This window comes from Ciconia boyciana, chromosome 7 (genome assembly GCF_034638445.1).
Source record: "Ciconia boyciana chromosome 7, ASM3463844v1, whole genome shotgun sequence".
In the NCBI taxonomy this organism is placed as follows: Eukaryota; Metazoa; Chordata; class Aves; order Ciconiiformes; family Ciconiidae; genus Ciconia; species Ciconia boyciana.
The window spans coordinates 4523206-4542849 of NC_132940.1; the positions used below are offsets into that span (position 1 = coordinate 4523206).

Sequence of the window (19644 nt, forward strand, 5' to 3'; positions counted from 1 at the left end):
AGTTAATGTCTCAAACACTGTGGCGACTTGAGGCGCTATTTGCATGGCGACTGCAGGTCGGCGAGCACGGGGTGGGGGAGAGCGGGAGCGGGACGCGCGGTTCCGCGTTCCGCCGGACCCTACCGTGCTCGGCCAGAGACCACACAGCGCTGATCTGAGGAACGGGCTCGCGACCGCCCGAGAGACCCCTCGCGACCACCCCCCTCCCCCAGCGCCTGCGCAGAAGATTGAGAACTTTCTAGAACAAGAACCATGTAAGTCCTGAAGGGGCGTGCCTGGAGGCGGGGATTAGCCTATAAAAGACACGCCCCTCCAGGGAACCGCGCGCCCCCACCACTGGAGGATTGTCCCGTCTGTCATCGGCATCGCAGGATCCCAGGGTAGTGATACTTTTTCTTTCTCTTTTCTCCTCTCTTCTCCTTTCTTTTTCTCGCTTCTCTCTTCCTCTGCTCTTCCAATATATGCAAGTTTGGGATAAATTGTGATGCGTTGCCCGGAAAATAGCGCCATTGTCAAATCGCCTCTGTTTGTTCGTTGAGCTCGCCAGTTCGTTAAGTTTGTCCGTTTGTGGAACTCGCCAGTTAATAAAGTTGCTGGCCAGCCTGTTCCTCTGGGTCATTATCGTGGCTCTATCGACCACGCGGCTCTGCCGAGCAGAGATCGGCCTCTGTCGGTACACAAACCGTCGGGGAATCGAAAAGATTCACCCCTCTCGCAACCCACCGAGTGGGACGAGACACCCACCAAGGAAACACAGGTTCAACCAGCTGTAAGAGGAGGGGTGGGGAACTGCCACCACCAGGTCTGTCCCCTTTGCTTTTCAGCCAAATAGGGAGAAACTCCTGTTTTTTTCCAGAGACACGATCGGGAGTGATGTCATGCAACCTTCAGCCCCTTTCCTCCTCTCCTGATTTGCACACAACCCCTCTCCATGCTCGTCCCCAGGAGCCAGGGCTGGCTGGCTGCTGAAAGGCTGCTGTGTAAAAAGGCTCACTTCCAAATATTGCAGGCAACAGAGATACCGAATTGTTTACTGTGCAATAAAATGATCCAGTGCCTCGTTTCTAGTGGAGTTTTGCCAAGGCTATGCATGTGTACAGGGGTCTGTCCTCCAACACTGCCTTATCTTTTTACAGATACTTTCCAGCTAAGACGGCTTCTTTTTTAAAGCACCCTGTAAAATGGTTTTATCTTCTCCCTTTGCACGGGAGCTGGTGATCCACTCTGTTATCAACACCTCCTGCCAAGAACGGCAGCCTGCCATTAAAAGCCCTGCGGATGGAGGAGAAAGGGGCTGACCCCTTGGGCAATGCTGCAGAACGCCTTGCCGTTAACTCCCAGTCATTTATGGCAGCCTTGCTCCCCGGTGCTCGCAGCATCACTGCCCTTACCAGGATCGTTAGCAGCAGGACCTGCACTAATCTGCATCGTCCCCTTCTGCAGCCATCACTGCTGCAGTCTCATTGCACGCGTGGTCCTGAGCACGGGGCTTCTGGTGGGCTGCAATTGATGGGATCTTCTTTTTCTGGGCTGAAACCACTGATGGGGAAGAAGGACCCAGCTCTATTCATCTGCCTGTCATTTTGTCAACAGGCCTTGGACCTTCCTTTCTCTTCTTCCTACTCTGATTTTTTCAAGGAAATTGAAGATCGTTACGGGTAACACCAGTAATGCTTTTATCAGCCTTCCCGGAGCACCCTGCAAGAGTTGGCTGCATGTGAGGGACTGAGGCACATAGAAATTAGGGATGAGATTTTTCAATCCTACTGAAGGGATTTGGATGCCCGGCATCCATTAAAATGAGTAACAATTCCTGTCCCGCCCTAAATGGCCAGAGCCCAAATTGCTCCATGAGATGGAAACCATCTTGGTTAATGCATGGACACTTAAGCCCTCAGCATCTGACTTCACTTATATTTTATTTCCAGCAAACTTAGTTGATCATGTCCAATGAAACACTTGTAGACCCCCCCGCACCCATTACCCGCTCCCCGACAGCTCATCGGGCCGTCACTTGCCAGCTCTGCTATCAGGGGAAGGTGATGAAGGTAGCTAATTTGTTTGCAAGTTGGTGAATGATGTAAAAGGTTCCTCGTCCATCATCATAAAGGCTCTCAAAAAAACTGAGACAAATGGTCCTTCCTCTCGTTTCGCCTGCGCTATACGGCGACATTTGAAACTGAGGGAAAGTTCAGCGTAGCCATATGTACGGAGGGATGCACACAAATCACAGCTGCTGCTAATTGGATCCAGAAATCTAATTGGTCCCTCATGGTTGGCCGGTGTTACATATAGGGTCATTGCAGCGGTAATGTGGGGTCTGCGGGGGCTTGGTCCGCTCGACTTGGCAGCCTGGTGGCAGGGGGCCGTGCTGGCACTGTGGCCCGGGCCATGCTGGGGTGTTGCTCTCTGGAGCCGGGGGTGCAGAGCCTCCCCGAGCAGCTTGGGCTGCTTCCCTGACCTGCCAAGGGGGCTAAGCTGCTCTGAGCATCGGCTGTGGTGTGGCGTGGGTCCCTCACTAAGCCGAGTGGGCATCCAGGGCCCTGCTCCACTCAAGGGGGAGATGAGCACATAACATAAAATAATACAAAATAACTCCGGGTGGTTGCTCCTATTAATGCCTCATCCAGAAAGCATCCCTGTACCAAAGCATTGAGAAACACCTCTTAAATTGACAGAAATATAGGATGTTTCCCACCTCTCCTTCCTGCCCAAAGTGCGTTGCAACCTTGTCTGTGCTAAGGTCTGTTGGTCTTTTTTAACCCTTTTCAGGACCACTACCATACCATCCACCTCCACGCATGAGCTGAACCAGCTGCTCTGGACTTGGATGCTCCCAAGCTATGTGGAGCCAGGGGGCCTGGGAAAGTGGGGAGGAAAGCCCCAAAGTTTGGTCTCAGGTCCATTTTAGTCCTGGAGAAGGCTCTGAGTCTTCTTATATTATGCAAATCTTCTCAGCCAATCCTAATTTTAATAAAGTTGATTAATCATTGTGCTGCGGACAAGGACAGTTATTCCCTGACTTATGCCACGGCGTTTATTGAAGCTGTATCCTTAAATGAATTACTGCAGGGATCATTAAATTTTGACTTAAATTGGACATAGTAAGCTCATTTAAAAAAATAAAAAGCTTAGCAAGTTATATATAAACTAGAGGAAAAATGAATCTCCGCAAATTGTCTCCCGTCCCCTTTTCAAGCATGAACCTAAAGGGCAGATTTGCAAAGGGGAGTTTTAATTTGCAGGGCAAATTTTCACGAGGGCACTTTGAAGCTGCATTTGTGCAAATCCTAATTGACTTGTGGGCTCAAAATTTGGTGCTTTATCCTCATTCAGCTCAACGGGTGCCATAAACCAGAGAGAAACAGCCCTGCATAGCCACTGGTCCCCAACTTTGGGGTTGGCAGTAGAAATATCGCTCCCCTGGAGAGGGAAGGTGAAGCTGCCACCCTGTCCCTGTGTAGTGCCGAAGGGCTTGGTGGGAAGTGGGTGTTGCTCCATGAGCAGGTAAGGGTTGTTTTTGAGGGCAAACAGGGTAAATTGGAAGGGCTGGCTGGTAGTGTGTGCCCACTGCCTTCGTAGTAGCATCGGCCAGAGCCGTGCCCAGCACTGTGGGAGCTGGAGGGAGCAGAGACCCAGAGAAGAGTCAGGCAATTTTTTTTTAATGGGATTGTGCTAAAAAGTCACAGAAAAAAATCCACTGTTGGTTGATGGCTTTAAGGTTTGTGTATTCATTCACTGAGGGCTTTTAGAGGGAGGATGGAGATGTTGAACGTGTGTCTTTTGTCTGGTAAACATTTGAAAACAGCTCAATATTTGTTGTTTTAATTCCCCTTGTATAAAACTGTTAACGTTACTCCTCGGTGCTGAGAATAATCACAAGAACGACCATGGGGCCTCATTGCACCACAGGACAGGTGGGAAGGAGGTTTCCAAGCCCCTGTGCTGCTATTTGAGACCCCATCCCTGACAGTAGAGCTAGGCAGACCATAAGCTGCTCAATTTGGGGTTGCAGGGGAGCAGGTACACCCCTGTGGAGTCCTTCAGGGCAGGGTAGCATCATGTAAAACCCTGAAGCTTGTCCATAGCAACGTTCAATATTCAGTTATTAAATAAAAGAGGACTGCACCTCTGCCTATAGATACATGTTTCCAGTAAGGGGAAAAGACTATAAGCAAAAATAAGGTGATAAAGTAGGGGTTTTTAAAGTAGCAATGTTCAGATCTCTCTTGACATCCAACTTGTACATTCAAGTCACACCTATTCATCCCACCTTACACATCCCAGTCACACCATCCCGGGGGAAGGGGTGAGCTCAGAGGGTAAAGGGATTGCAACTACATGCGCTGCATCAGCCAGCTCTCCATTTTCTATGCCTCCCTGTATTTTAATTAAAAATCTTAATTAATTTTTCACTTTGTGTCAAAATTTCTTTCAGCGCGACTATCAATGACGGACATATCTCTTGGGAAATGGGGCAGTTTGCTAGAGAAAGGAAAGATACTTCTTTTTAAATGATCGTTACGCAGCAAACTCTAAAAGGCTGCAGTTTACTGCCTCTTCCTGCAGACTTACTTGGTCACGGCAGGATCACGCTGCTGCTCAAAAAGGAGATTTCAAGGCAGCTACTAATATTAAAAAAAAATGCAAACTGTGCTATGCTTCAGATCTTTAAAAATAAACAATAAATGCAGGACAAGCATATGCATGCCCCGCCAAAAGAAGGAAAATAATGTAAAACTTCCACTTCTCTGTACGTGCTTTGTGCTTTCTGGTGGTGGGCTCAGCAGCCGGGGGGGTTTGGGCCTTCCGTCGTAACCCAAAGTGCTTTTTCTCTCGATGGAAATTTCTATTGCATCGCCATCTCGTGGTTTTCTGCAAAAATTGCTGGTGCTGCAGAATGCCTGTCTCACGCCACCGGTGCTTAATTGCACGATGGCACCTATTAAAAGGTAATATCCACTGGACATGGGATACACAGGCAATTGCAATTAATATTGCATAGCCGGGCCTGTAACAGTGAAGCTGGGGAGGGAGAGATGGAGAGAGTTCAGTTACGATTTGTGCACTCCTGGGGCTCAGTGCTGCCTTGCACGTGGCTGTCCACATGTGGGCCCTTGGCCACGGCCACGTTGCTCACTCTCCTGCATTCCACGGACTTGGGAGCGCTGGAGATCATTGCCCAATGGGTTTTGCTTTTGCAAATGCAAAGGGGGGGTGGGCCGGATCCTGATCCATGGGAAGGACTAGGAGCAAACTCTCCTCCAAATGATGAAAGACACCAGGGCTGTTATTTAGAGTAGGATATATGGCATGCTTATGTCTATGCAATTCTTCTTTTGTAAATTCGATAGGTTTTCACATAATTTTACTTCTTTTATTAGTTTGAGCTGCACTGAAACTGTGAAGGGCAAAAATCAGATTTATGGTGTTTATTACATTATTATCGTGGCACTGGTATTGGTTTGGGAATGGTCACTTACTTCGACCTACACTGCCGTTTCTGTTTACACGAAGGTGCAGTTTTTGTGAAGGCTACAATGATGTTTAGTCCTATGGACATGCCTTGCACCTACAGTTTATAAAAGTCTGTCTAAAACTGGGCTCCCTGATTCATTTTAACGTGTCCCAGCAATATTAATCCCAGAGTAAAAAACCTCCAGGTCTTAAATCAGCTTGGTGAGGTAGGGCTGTGCAAGAGCCCTGCTGAGCAAGGAGGCAGGCAGGGGGCTGTGTTTGTGAGGAGGGATGGTTGTGAGATTGCGAACACGGGGTTGCGATTGCAAGGAGGAATTGTTGCAAGGTTGCCAGCACAGAGCTCCCCACCTGTGCTGGGTGCTCTCTTCATCCCACCGACTGGCCCTCCCATCCTGGGGTCAGGCTCCCTGAGCCGCCCCAGACCAGAGGGACCCACCACAGCCCCGCTCTTGCAGACGCAGCACCTTTTCTGGCTGGGGAAGCAGCATGCGGGGGTGAACCACTCCACCCCACTATGGAGGATGAGCTGCAGAAATGATCATCAGGCTGCAAATCTCAACTCCAAGCACCCCAGCAACAGCTCTCCAGTCCAGCCTCCTCTGTTGATCTGGTCAAAATTTCCCCACCATGGTTTCATCCTGCTGGAAACGGAGTAAGTCTTTGCAGGAGGCTGCATGTGTGCCCCTGGTTTTCCTCAGCAAGGCAAGGAGAGCGGGAATCTTGAAACTCATCCGGCAGTTGGGAAATTGCCCCCCTCTAATACAAGCCAGACCCATGGAAACCCTCCAGGTCTCAAAAGCCCTCATCAGCCCAATCAGGACTTTGATGACGAAAAGCAGAATAAAGGCGAACAGGAAGAAAGCAAGTTTAAACAAGCCCAAACAAGAAACAGCAGATTTTGAGAAAGTGAGGTAAGTGGCTACAGGCAGTCCCAGCTGTTTGAGCTGCCCCGGAAAAAGCCAAGAAACCATGGAAAATGCCATGTCGTGGTGAACGGCACGGAGATCCCCGGGTCTCTCCGTAGCCGTATGAATACGACCGTGAGCACTATGGGCAAGGGAGGGCAACACGTAAATCAGTGAGCAATTTTGCCAGTGAAGAGTCCTAGTGAAGCCAGTGTTTTGCTCAGCTTTGGGGCTTTCTGATGACAGCTGTCCCATTTTCCTGGGAAAAAAACCCCTGAAGATGTTGGCTGGTGGCCTCCCACTTCACATCTCCAGGGCACGTCAGCTATATTGCCCCATCCCCATCCCTGCTGGGTCTCCTCCACATCCCCTGTTTACAGACAGTTGGAGCAAAACACGTGGTCCTGTCCCCCTCGTCTCCCCTCACCCTGCTAAGCCCCAAACAGGGCTTTCCTTCGCTCCCAGCATGGTACCATGGGCTTCGAGCTGCTTCCCTCCAGCCCAAGGAACATCAAGAACAAAGCACTGCAGAGTTCATTTGGGCAGGCTGCTGAGTGGGACATTGCTGTTACGCTTGGGACCTACTGTTAGGGCAGAGCAAAGGCTATTTTGGTAACGGCAGGGATCTGTGAGTGTGGGAAGGACAACCTACAGCGGGACCTGGAGAGGAAGGAGTAGGGTTTGGCACATAGCACCTTTGGAGGTAGCTAATCTATATTATTATTAGCCTTTTAAAGCATTTGCAAGAGGCAGTTCCCAGCTTACATTTCACTCCACCATGAAGCAAGTTTAGAAACAAATGAGAAACTTGTTAATTTGGATCTCGCTGAAATGAATGGCTTCCTTTATACCAGTTGCCTCTCAGAAATGTTGAGATTTAATTAATCCCTTGCTGGAAATAATGTACAGTATTACCTTAATCTCTAATGCAGGATATCGTTGCTAATGCTCAGCATAAAGAATGAGGCTTGTTAAACGTACAGCTGGAAGCACGACCATGCCCCCTCCGGTCCGGTGCGAGCAGCTCTGTCGTCTGCTGACCAGCTTCCGCACTCTTGCTGCTTGGGTAGATGAAATATTTGCTGCTGGTTGTATTTGGGACTGTATTTTTGTGCTGAAGCTTTGCTACAAGCCAAGAGAGTTGTACAGCAGTGTGAGTCCCAGTTTTCCTGTTCTCTGTTTTGGTCCTGGCCATGTAGTCAGTCCAGCTCTTGGTACCACATTGAAGGGGAGCAAAGCTGTCCAAGGAGGACAAGTCTTTCCAGGCACTGATGGGAAATGGGTTCATGTGGTCTTCCCTTAATTTCGCCTTGCCAGAAAACCTGCAGGGAAGACTTCAGGCACTGGCTCCCACTTCCCAGAAGCTCCCTGGGAGGCGGGTGCCCATGTCAAGCTGCCAGAGCTGCTCAGAGGGGAATGAGCTCAGGAGTATTTGAGCAGGATGGCTGGCACGTGCGTGCTCAGCCAGCTTTGCTTCTTTCAGTAGAGGATCGCCTCTTTTGTTAGAGCAATCGGCTGAGATGCAGGAGCCGGTATCTCTTGGGCCGTTTTGGTAGCATTGAGTATTCCTGACATAGCCCATTCCCGGCACCCACCGAGCTCCTGCTGCCAGCTCTCTCCTCGGCTCTCGCACACACACGGGCGCCTGCTGCCAAGCTCTGCCCTGGCCCCATCTGCTCTGCTCTTCATCCGCGTCTCCTGGAAACCACTCTTCTACCTCACCCTTTGCCCTAGGCTATATATAAAGGGCTAATCCCAAAGCTAGTGGTGTCAAAGAAAAGGCTGCCATTGACTTCAGGAGACTGCAAGGACCTTAGCTGCTCACTTCAGGGTGGATTTTTAATAGATGATTAAATAACCAGAGGAGAACAGCACAGGCTCAGCATTGGGATACTTCAAATTTTGTAAGTGAGCCTGCGTGTGATTTATTTCCCCCAGGAGGATGCAAAATGTGAGGGGTTGGGACAGGCTGATGCTCACCGGTGTCCTTTGACGGGGTTTATCTTCATTTGCATTTTCGTAGGTGAGATGTGAAACGCTGGTTGGGTTTTGAATGAAAACTGCAGCAGTTTCAGTGCAGAATATCGAGACATGTGCTCTGGGTCGTCACGCACAGAATCCAACTGGAGAGGATCAAAGGAAAAGGGTCTATTTTTGGTTTTACATCTACTAATTACTCTGAACAAATGAGCAATGCATCTGAGAAGTAATCTTTTTTCAGGTTTCCATCTGGTAAAAGTCTTGTAGGTGCCGTAACTTCAGAATAGTTTCAAGCCTGTACTTTTCACTGAAGACTCTGAAGCTGGAGTCAACCAGTGAGTGGAAGAACGCAGATTTGCTTTTGTGTCACTCATGTCCATTCAGAAACTACTAAAGCAACACATCTCAGGGCTGTGAACACCTACATCCAGTAATGCTGGATGCAGTGAGTTTTACAGTTGATGCAGAATCCCCTTTGCATAGCTTTCATAAGGAAAAATGTTTCTAGCTGTATTGGTAGGTGACCTTCCTCTGCAAGCCTCAGCTCACATCGGGAGAAGGTTTGCCCTGGCATGTTGAGGACAGACGTGTACTTCCACGCAGTAACACCAGAGATGGCTCCTACTCCGGGGCTTTCCACTATGCCTTCCGCAGGGGTATACAGACGATACACCAGGGAGGTGTAGAGAGGTCACGTCTCTGTTGGAGTTCTCCTAGGGATAGTCCTAGTGACTGACTGCAGCTCGGAGAGACTGTTTGTCCAAGCGCTGTCTCTATAGTTGGTGGAGGGAGGTGGGTGCCCTCAGTGGGTGCTTGGATCTTAACCTTCCCTGTCCTGATGGATGTTTTGCCATTGCAGTGCACCACAACACCATCGTCCTTGTAGGTGAGTCATGACCCACTGAACATCAGATCGGAGGGGTCTTTCCTCCTGTTATCCATGTCCTGCTGCCCGGGCAGCACTGCATTATGCGTGGGAGCTGTGTCAGTACAGGCAAGCCAGGGCTCAGGCCAGGGACCTCCACAGGGCCTCTGAAACTGGTACGTTGAGACTGTGCATCCTGGCACTCAGTGGCTTCCTCTCTGCAGCTCTTCTCAATGTAAGGTGAACTGGTGTTACCTACACTGCACCTTTCTAGGTCTTTGTCTTCTGAAGACCTGGTAAAGACCTTGAAGCCAGTTTTGAAGGGATATAGGCAGGAACTGAACATAGAAAAGCTGATCTTGACTTCTCAGAAAGAAGTCAAGTATTCCTCAGGGCTTCACTCAGTTTTGAGAGGCACGAAGTCGCGTGGCCAGGGCATGGGCTGACCATATCACCACGCATACCACCTCCGCAACCCCCGGTGCCGTTGCAGACAATGACATGTCAAGTAATGTGGATAAGGCAGACACCCTTGCTTTTGCAGAACATATTTGAAATCTGTATTTTTATGCAAAGGAAAGAAAGAACAAAAGGCAACTGAAAGAACAAAAGAAGGAATGAAAGAATGACTGAACAAATGAAAAAAAGAAGGAAAGAAAAAAATATTAAAGGGGCCCAACTCAAAGAGATGTTTCCTTTTTATAACCTGTGAAGTTATACCAAGGTGGGAGTTCCCTTTGCCTGTAAATCCTGTTCTGCAGTGATAATAAAATGGCACAGTGGGGAATGGGGAGGGTTGTGGGGATGTGGGGAAGCATGAAGGAGTCAGAATTACACACTGGATTTACTATTATTTGAAAGCTACATGAAGAGTAGAGTCTTGCTATATTATATGCAAGGAGTGCAACGGTACTTAAAGGCTAAGTTGCAGGCTGGTTCCTTGGGAGGCCAGTGGTGATTCTGGGGTGAATTTCCCAGCTTGCTGTGAAACTGAGGTTTCACATCGTTCGTGAGCGAGTTCCACCCACTGAATCGTAGTGTCATGGACCTGCGGAAAGGAGTGGGAGCAGAACAGGAGACTTCAGAGCTGTTGCTTTTTAGACTCCGGTTATTGCAGAGTATTCTGTGCATCATTCTGAATTTGGGCTTGTTTTTGTATGAAAGCAATTGGCTGGCAAGATTGCAGTAAGTATTCCTAGTAGAGTTGTGTTGGGAAAAAAAAAAGATTCCTTTTTTTCATGGAAAATTTTGACTTTATAACTCAAAACTTGAAAATTTTAGCTGAAAACTGTGGGAGCCTTCCCCAGTGTGGCTTCTTGTTCTCCAACAAAAATAAAACAGCATAGATGGAAATGGAAAGTTTCTGTTTTCATTTAGAAGGAAAGTCTCCTACCAGTTCAGATAGCTGGTAGTCTCTAGCCTGGCCTGTCTGCCAGCCTCCGGCTTCCCTGTTGCTCATGGATCAGTGTTTCCCGGGAGGCAGTGGGAGCTTTGCAGAGCTGAGAAATGGTCCGTGCTTGGCCGCAGCTGCCTCTTAGCACAGACAAAGTCACTGGAGTATTTGAAGTCACTTTGCTGCAGATCTCCAGCCTAGGTACTGGCGGAGATGAGAAACCCATGGCTACGGAAAAATACAAATCAGTGACCAGGCTGTGATCAGTAATAATCTGATTTTCAATGAGAAGTCGTTTTTTAGGTTGAGAAATATGGATACATAAACTCTTTAACCCTCTGGTGTTGAAAGATTTGTTCAGGAGTGGTGATGTGGCTGTGGCAGCTGAATTCGGCTGGGGTGGTTCTGCTCCCTGCGGGCACTTCTCGGAGCTGGGGTCCCCTTGCCCTAACGAGCCATTTGCATTTCCAGGGGGGGTTGGGGCTGGGAATAGGGACAGTACAGAGACTGCATCAGAAAAGCTCGCCCTGACTTCAGGGCAGAAGAGCTGATGGATTCGGCATAGGGGCCTGATGCTGCAAAGTGCAGCACACCCATCTGCCCATCCGTACTCCCACCCAGCAACGTGAGCCACGTGCAGAGTGGGGATGCTAAAGGGGCCCCATGCAGTGGCCTCCCACCTCCCGGCGGTGCCGCGACCATCCGCGCGTGGTGACACCGTGGGCAAGGCACCTTCAGTGACCTTCAGAGAAAGAATTACATGTGCAGGGGATAAACTGTTCCCCACATCTCCCATCTCTGGCTAAAGCCTAGCCTGTTAAATTAAACCCAGTTTGTTAAGGGTTTTAAATGCTGCTTGCCCATATGCAGAATTATGTCTTTAAAGATTAAAAAATCCAATATAAACAAAATAAATCCAGGGAGCTGAATGCATGAATCATTATTTTAGTACATATTGTCCATTCTAATCTGCAGTCCAATTGTGAAGTCATTCAAAATGCTGCTTCTCAGTAATTAGCAGGAATCTAACTCGGAGCCAATTTCTGATTAAATGTGCTTAAAATCAATAAAACATCATGAGTGATTAGAGTCACGTGTGATTAGCCCTGTCGAACAAAGCAGAATAAGTTATGGCCTCACTTTAACTTGTCAAAAAACAGAACTGGGGGTGGAAATGAGGAGGAACAGCTGATATTTCTATAAAGGGTTTTTCCAGTTCTCTTTCTCTTCGCTCCTTTGGAAAAGTGAAAGGATTGGTTTGTTGTCTGAAAATTACAGGCTGAAGGGGAAAGTTTGAGGCGGCTTTGGCTTCTCTCATGGGTTTGTTTAAGGATATGCTGGGAATGGCATTTTTTAATCCTGCATCTCAGCTGCGGGAGGGCTACCTGCTTCTCCTGGTGTCACCTTTTCTACAGCTCAGTCCTGACTGTTTGCAGCAGGAATGGCACATACCTGTAAGATTTTTTTTTTTTTCTGGAAGAGGCACAAAGATCTCCCTCCCTGTGAAAGGGAGTGACGCAGTGTCATATCCCCTATCAGTAATAGAAATTAAGAGCAGCAGCAACTCCAAACCAGGTGTTGATTGAAAAGCATTAGCGGGTAAAGCTGGTGGTGAGACAGTTTCTCTCCGTCACGCTGCCGTGCGTCGGGGAGACTCGCAACACTCCTGCCCCGGGGTCCCCTGGACACACACCACCACCCCCTCCGTCTGTTTGGGGTCCCGCACGAGGTGATTGCTGATGGAAAGTTGCTTCTTGGGCAAGCGGCTTTGGCAGCAACACCCCTCCACAGCAGCTCGGGGCCGGGGTGGAGGTGTGCCAGCACCCGGCTGGGCGCGCGCCGGCGCAGGGGAAGGAGATGGCTGCGATCTCACGTTGGGCGCGTGGGGGCTGCGTGGGGTGGGAGAGCTTCTCTGGAGCTCGGCGCTTGGCAGGACTCACCAGCAAAGCTTCCCTTGACGTCAGGAGATGGAAGAACAGCACTCATTTATAGCTACAGCTTCTTCACTTACAGCTGTGTGACCACATCCCTGCCGGTTGGACCCTCAGAGGAAAATCCAGCTGTATTGCACAGTGCTGCCTCCGGATCCGGCCCTAACAGTGATGCTGCCTGGGCCTGCTTTCTTCCTATCTCAGTAACCAGAACAAAAACCCCACAACCACAATGTGCACATGGTGGTGGGTGAAGAGGGGAGGTTTGGGAAACATTGTCCCAAGTGTATTTCCACTGGCAGACTGTGTTTAACTGTATTGTTTTGTGGCCTGTTCGAGAGGGCATTGTTTATTTCAAGAGTACATCCGCATACTCATTTCCTGCTCTCGGCAAGGCTCTGGCCTTCCACCCAGTGAAGCTCAGGAATTTTTGGCAAAATCTGATTTTTTTTTTCCTTGTGTGTGTAATCCTGGCATGTTCCCTCCTGCAGACAGAAGTTGTACATGGAGTTGCTCAGGACCGCTCGTTCCCATGAGACTCCTCGTTTGCCTGTCCCCTGGGATAAGAGCCTGTCACTCTGTGTCACACCTGGGACATGCAATGAGCCACCAGGGAAGGCTATCTGTAACTTGGGCAAAGGACCCAGAGGCACAGGGAGCCTTCTGCTAAGAGGAGCCCTGCTATGGGCAACGCCACCATCTCCAAGCACCACGCTGAGCTTTGGGTTGGTGTTTCTTCCAAATGAAAAGGTCTTGCAAGGCTCCAGCTGAAAGGAAAAGACAAAGAAAGTTCATTAAATGCTGCTATTGAGTCAAAGTTAGCAGTCTAGGGTCAGTGAGGGCAGGTTGTGCATCATAACATGCCATTGGTGGGCCAGCGCTGCCAACACGGGCATGTTACTTCTCATCGAAAGGCAGCGCACACCAATGGGGCAACACACCTGGTGCGCCCTATATAAATGTTCTCTCTTTTATAGGTTTTCTTACTGCTGGTCTTGCAAGCTGCTGGTCTTTAATAGCAAAAATATTGCAGAAACAGAGGAGCAGATCCTCAGCAGATGTCCATGGCAGTAGCTGGGTTGCCCCCAAATTACACCAGCTGAGTCCCAGGGTCTGCTGTGCTCCAAGAGATAAATCACCCTGCACTGACCTCCTGGATGCAGTGGCAGCGCGGGACCATCTGCGCTCATCCTCAGTGCCACGGCACATGTGGGGAGATCTGCCGCTCCAGGTGGTCGGAGTGAGGACCATCCAACACAGGGTGCTGGCCGGTGCTCTGCACCTCTGGAAGTAAAACCCTGAGCTGAATGTGGGAATTACATAAATCGGCTAATTATTCCTCTCCCTGCGCCCCCGTGCATAGTTTGGTGTCTGAGTTGGGGTTTTTTGCTTTTCTCCAAAGCAGCTGGAGATGGGATGTTGAACATGGTGTGTTATTGCTCCTAATGGTATTAAAGAAAAACATCTCAAGTGCTGGTTGGCATGTTTTGATTATATGTGAGGGTAAAATGAGTGCCAGATTTGGAGTGAGGAAGGCTTTTTCCTCCAGATCAGATTAGCAGGAGCTGTTGGGGGAGCGAAGCAGGGAAGTGAGGGGTTGGGGAATGCGGGGGGGCACTGGATATAATCTCTCTCTTAGAATTAATTTGGCATTTTCACTGAACAAATCCCCGCTACAGAAGACCAGAGCCCTTGGTGGTTCCTTTTCTCTCTTCCTTTAGTGTTACTATTTGTGGCTTTATTTATTTGTACTAAAAGCCTTAAGCTCATTATGGCATTTTTGCAAAGTGTTTTTGTGGCTTGTGTTGAGTGAGTGTGTGCAGAGCAGTTGTTCCCTGGACCCTTTTGGATTAATGTTTGTCATATGATTGCCTGTGATTTCATGACCTCTGTGGCTGAAGTGAGCCCTGTGGTTTTTTTTATGTATGTGCAATTTAGCTTTTAATTAAGGCCTTGTTATCCAGGGAGTTGCAGCTCAGTTGGCTCGCATGCCCTAAGGTTCTCCTGGCTTGATACTGGAGTAAGGTAGCCCATATTTGGAAATATTCAGCTCGTTTCTCTTGTTTCAGTTATCCAAGCTGTTTGAATTAATCTTCAGTCTTCTTTTCCAATGTTTACTGAAGAACAGCAGTTTTTTTTAACACTCCCTTTTATCACACAGTGTGATCAGCCGAGCTCAGACAATGCGTATTCATGCTGGGGTCTGTTGCTCATTTAGCAGTCTACAAACTACTAACGAAGTGCAGATGCATTGAGGAAGATCCTCCTTCCATGGATGAACCCCGGACCAGGATGCATCGAGGAGCTGTGTCATGCAATTTGTGGCAGCTGGTTGCAGGCGTCGAGGGCCAGACTAGTTGCACTGGCTGTTAGTGGGACTACTCATTCCTAAGAGGTTTTATATACCTCGGTCACCTTCATAGCTTACCATGTCAGCACAATTAATTCAGCTGGGTTTTACTTTTATTTATCTTCCTATTTTCTCCTTCTTTTCTGTGCTAGCATGGTTCATCAGGTCCCTGCGTTTAGCTCTTAAAATACGTATTATACATGGGAATAAGTTCTGCCTTTTTGCAGGAAAGCGAGCGGTTTCTGTTGCCGTGGGTTTTGGGTGCTCCAGCTGTATCATGTGCACAGGACTGATTTTCAGACCTGGCTTCCTTTTCATGCACGATCTCTCTCAGCTGCCTCTAGGATACCCACAGATTTTGGGAGCTTTGACAGACACCTGGCTGCAGACTAATACCAGACGACCAAAGCAGATAGGTACCAGACCTTCATCCTGCCCCTTCGGATAGACCTGGTTCCCCTCTTCCTCCTGCCCCTCCCCAAAGCAGGGATTTGCTTGACAGCAAGTTCCCAAGATGCCACCACGCTCAGCTGTCTTACTAAAGTAACCTAAAGATTGCTACTGCTAACAGGTTTTCATGCATCTGTTTTGGAGATGTTCAGCATAAGGGGAACTCAAGTTGAATTTTATGGAAGTGGTTTTGGATGTAATTCTGGATAATCATATGCCATCACTATAAGTAATTAATAGAGGTGGCTAAAACATCAGAATTTCAGTACAAGGCCAAATTTGGAGAACCAGAAGGTCTTGAGATGTTTTTGATAAAATAATAGCATTTTATTGATAAAATGCACATTTGTAAAATCAGGATCCAGATCTGAGCTCAGATTTGGTACATTTTAAAAGTTCCTTGTGTGTTAGGTGGGCTCCAGCATCTCCATCCTGGTCCAGTTTGAACGGCTTAGTGTTTTGTTCTTAGATAGCACTCCTTACCACCCTCTTTGTTTTAAAGCTATTGATTTCTGCTTCCTGTTTTTCCAAGCTCAGTAGTGAGATGTTGAGCCGGGTGCTACACTAATCTAATAATCTTTAGAAATCGTTCTGGGGTGTTTAATATTTGCACAGTGGCCAAACTCTGAGTTCAGTCAGTCGTAATCATCACACTGGAGCATGGTCAAGATGTGAAGTTTGGCCTGGACCCTGTGGCCATCTGTCTGCAGGAAAACCAGCTGTCTCCTGAGCTAAAAATGCCCTTCATCCATCATGATAAATCCCCTTTTCTACCAACAAACCTTCATTCTGCAGCTTACCTCCCTGTGCGTAAATGACCATACTCTTCAAATAGGGTCGTTGATGGTTGTTTAGGTTTCATGTGGCCTCTTGGAGAAAACTCACACCAGACACCCTGCCAATAATGGTAGATTTGCCAGACCTTGCAGAAACCCACCACCAGCTACATGCGCCGTGGTGGTATCACCTGGGAAGGCAGGTGCCTGTAAATCATTTGAGCTAAGGGGTGTAGAAAGGCACCTGTGAAGGGACAGGATCCTCCCAAAGGAAAGGCACATTCAGAGCATTGATCCTCCCAAAGGAAAGGCACATTCAGAGCATTTTTAAAACTGATTTTAGTGATACAGGATAGGAGTAATCTCTCCTGACACCGACTTCTCCATCGGTTGCTAATTGAGTGAAAGAGATACTTGCGATGCAGGAATTACCTCCCACTAAGTTCAGATGCCTCAAGTAGGTCAGATAAATCATGCTTTAGTCATTCATTTCTCTCCATTGATGCTAAAGGGAATCTAGACCACTAGCTCCAATATTGACATCAACCCTGGAGACATCTAACATCCATGAAGACATGAATCTCAGCTGGGTTGTCTCTGCCTCTAAGCTTGAATATGAGAAAAGGGAAGCCAGGCTGAAGGCAAAGGCAGCAGTTAGAGACATAAAACAGATGCAAAATGTCGAGAAAGATAAAAGCTATGAGATGGGCCATAGTCCTGGGAAGCTAAGGGCACCTATCTAAAAATGAAGTAGCAAAACAAGAGAGCAGCAGAGAAAAAGGCAGGGTTGGACCAGTGCAGGAAGATGAAAATTTCCTTTCAACACTGAAAGTAACAGTTTCTAAAATCCACCTTCTCTGTCCTTCCCAAAATGTAAATGCTAGTAGTTGCCCCTGTGAAAATCTGGAGCAGTTTTGTAGTAGTAAGTAGCAGATTCTTGGCTACTGGAGCCTCAATGTGGCAGATGGGTTTTTTGGAAAGTGACACTTGCGGAGCCCAGCTGGTAACCACAGCTGAGATCTCCCTGTCAGAGATCTTAGAAGTCAATGGCTGTATCGGCTTTGATTTCACTAGAAACAGCGGCTGGGCTGCTGGAAATTACACCCAGGTGTTGGGTGGAGAGGTCAGACTTGGCCAGCAGTTCCCAGGACAATAACTGACCCACTTCAGGCAATTCCCCATGTTTGCCACAAGAAACGTCTGCATTAACTGTAATACTGCTGGAACAGTTGGCAAATAATTTTGCCTTTTTAGGTGATGTATTAAAAAATTTCTTCCCCTGGGTTTGGGTGATATTTAGGTCTATTTTGGCCAAGGGTTGGGCACCTCCTTCTGCTGCTGCCCAAGGCACCTTGCTTTGGAAAGGCCAATCTGCCGTCAGCCTGCTACTAAACCAAGCCAGAAACAGGCATTTTCCACCCCCCGGCAGGAAGGGTTGGCATTTGAAACAGTTCCCTTCTGAATCACATGAGAAAGTTGGAATATTAAAGGATTTTATTGAATAAAAGGATAGTAGAGTGTTTTATCTCACATGTGGCAAAATGAAAATCAGTCAACAATTTCCCTCAAAAAGTAAACAACGCAGCATATGGGGAACTCTGTTGGTGCTGTTGTTGTTGTTGAATTCTTCATGCTCCCAGAAAATTTTGAAGAAGTGTTATTTTCAGATGGAGGGGGGGAAAGTGTGTGGCATGTTTGACCAGTTGCACTTGCTTCCAACTCAGAAACATCAGCTGGGTTTTGACTTTATCTGTGCTGAGGGCTGGATATTTTTTCCCTAGCGCAAATGACTTTGTATTTTATTTTTTTTTCTTGCTCCAGATCTCCCTATACCCAATAATAAATGAAGGGACCTCCAAGTGTTTTCAGTGTCACCTGCAAACTGGCTTTTGTATTTTAACCTTCGCTGAGATCAAGGAAATACAGCTTTCTTTGTACCGTCTGAACTGAATGCTATTTAACCCTGCTTTTCCAATAGTTTCTGTGTCCTCAAACTTTGTCTCTAAAACTTACTTTTTGTGCCCATGCCATATGCACACCCACCTGGATGTGTTATGTGCTATGTTATGTTTTATGCTGTGTTAAGTGCTATGCACACACACCTAACCATGATGTGTTATAAGTAGAGATAGCTGTGGATTTTCCATCCTGTCATTTTCCAACAGAAAAAGTACATTCAAAAACATCAGATTTTGCTGTTGAAAAATAGAAGTCCTTTCCCCCTGTTTGTACAGCCCCCAAGTGAAGCCATCATTGGGAAAATTGAAATGAAATATTTCATTTGGGGATGGATTGATTGTAATATTGTAATGTAATACCAATGTGATTATATATATAATGTTTCAACTAAATGCTTTATTTTTCATTGTTTCAACCAAGTGTTGAACTGCTTTTGCCAGTGGTGAAACCAGGCAACATGAGAGCCATGGTTCAGTCCTGTACCTTCTTAATGGGAGATGACCTCTCCCTTCACATGGTGCGCAGTGGTCATCACACTGTTACGAGTGATGGGAAGTGGCATTTGGCCGAGGCCATAGACCTATGGAAAAGGGGAAAGTCCTGATTTCAAGACTGGGATTTAATATTTTACATCATTGCTCCCAGAGAAAGGGGCAGTGCTGGGCTGTTCCTGAAGGTATGTTTGAGTCCATCACCCAAATGTCCCATCACCTGCAGGGAGCACTGGAGAAGGCCTTCAGTTTGCCAAACTTGCCTTTGTGAGTGTTTTTGTGGAGGGAAGTGGTTGCAAGGGCGTTCCTATTGCCATTTCTGCTTTAGGAAAGACCAATGAAGGATTCTGCAGTGACTGTGGTGCCAATCGGGCAGGGTCAGTGGAAGGGATGGAGTCAAGCAGCCGATGAAGAAGTTCATTGGTATGTGGCTGGTCTCAATTTATATTGATCTCTACAAACAACAGAGGCATGTACTTGTTCTTTTAAAAAAATAATTATAGAAATCATTGCTGCCCAGTCAGCAACTAAAGGTGGACAGCACTGGTGGTTTTGCTTTGCTTTCAAAGCCCTGAAGTGCTTTTAAACAAGAGTAGGAGTTCACAGTCATCCTCTGAGCAGTTCTTCTCTCCTCATCGCCCTAAAAATGGTTAGTGGTTTGTCCTTTCTTTTGTACTTCTCAATCATTTCCTTCGCAGCAGCCCGGGAGAGTGAAGCTCACAAGGCTCCCAGTGCAAAGTGATGTGGCCAGGAGGCAGAGAAGGTGAAATAACTCTGGCTGTACTTTAGTCAGACTGATGAGTGGGACACCAGGACACACCAACACAGAAAGCTGGAGAGAACACTCTATTTGTGCAACAGTTTGAAACAAAAAAGTGAAATAAAAAAGTCAAATAAAACTGACAGGCTGTACTCAGGGGTCTGCTTACATGACATAGGGTTTGGGAATTAGATCTATCCTATGAAAGTAAACAGTTTTAAAACCATTTTTTACCACAGTTGCGTCTTCCAAGACAAGACACCCTGTGAACTTCACTGGAGAGGTTCTTTGAAGGTTAAGTCATAG

General features: G+C 47.5%; 1 protein-coding gene across 1 annotated transcript in view; it reads left to right on the plus strand.

The window, feature by feature from the left end:
* The first annotated feature begins 321 nt into the window (after positions 1-321).
* Positions 322-19644, plus strand: part of LOC140654420 (cytochrome P450 2J2-like) — a 43940-nt gene continuing 24617 nt past the window's right edge. The window contains exons 1-2 of the mRNA XM_072867670.1: positions 322-380; positions 18907-19001. The gene's annotated coding sequence lies outside the window, so the exon portion shown is untranslated. The remainder of the gene's footprint in view (positions 381-18906; positions 19002-19644) is intronic.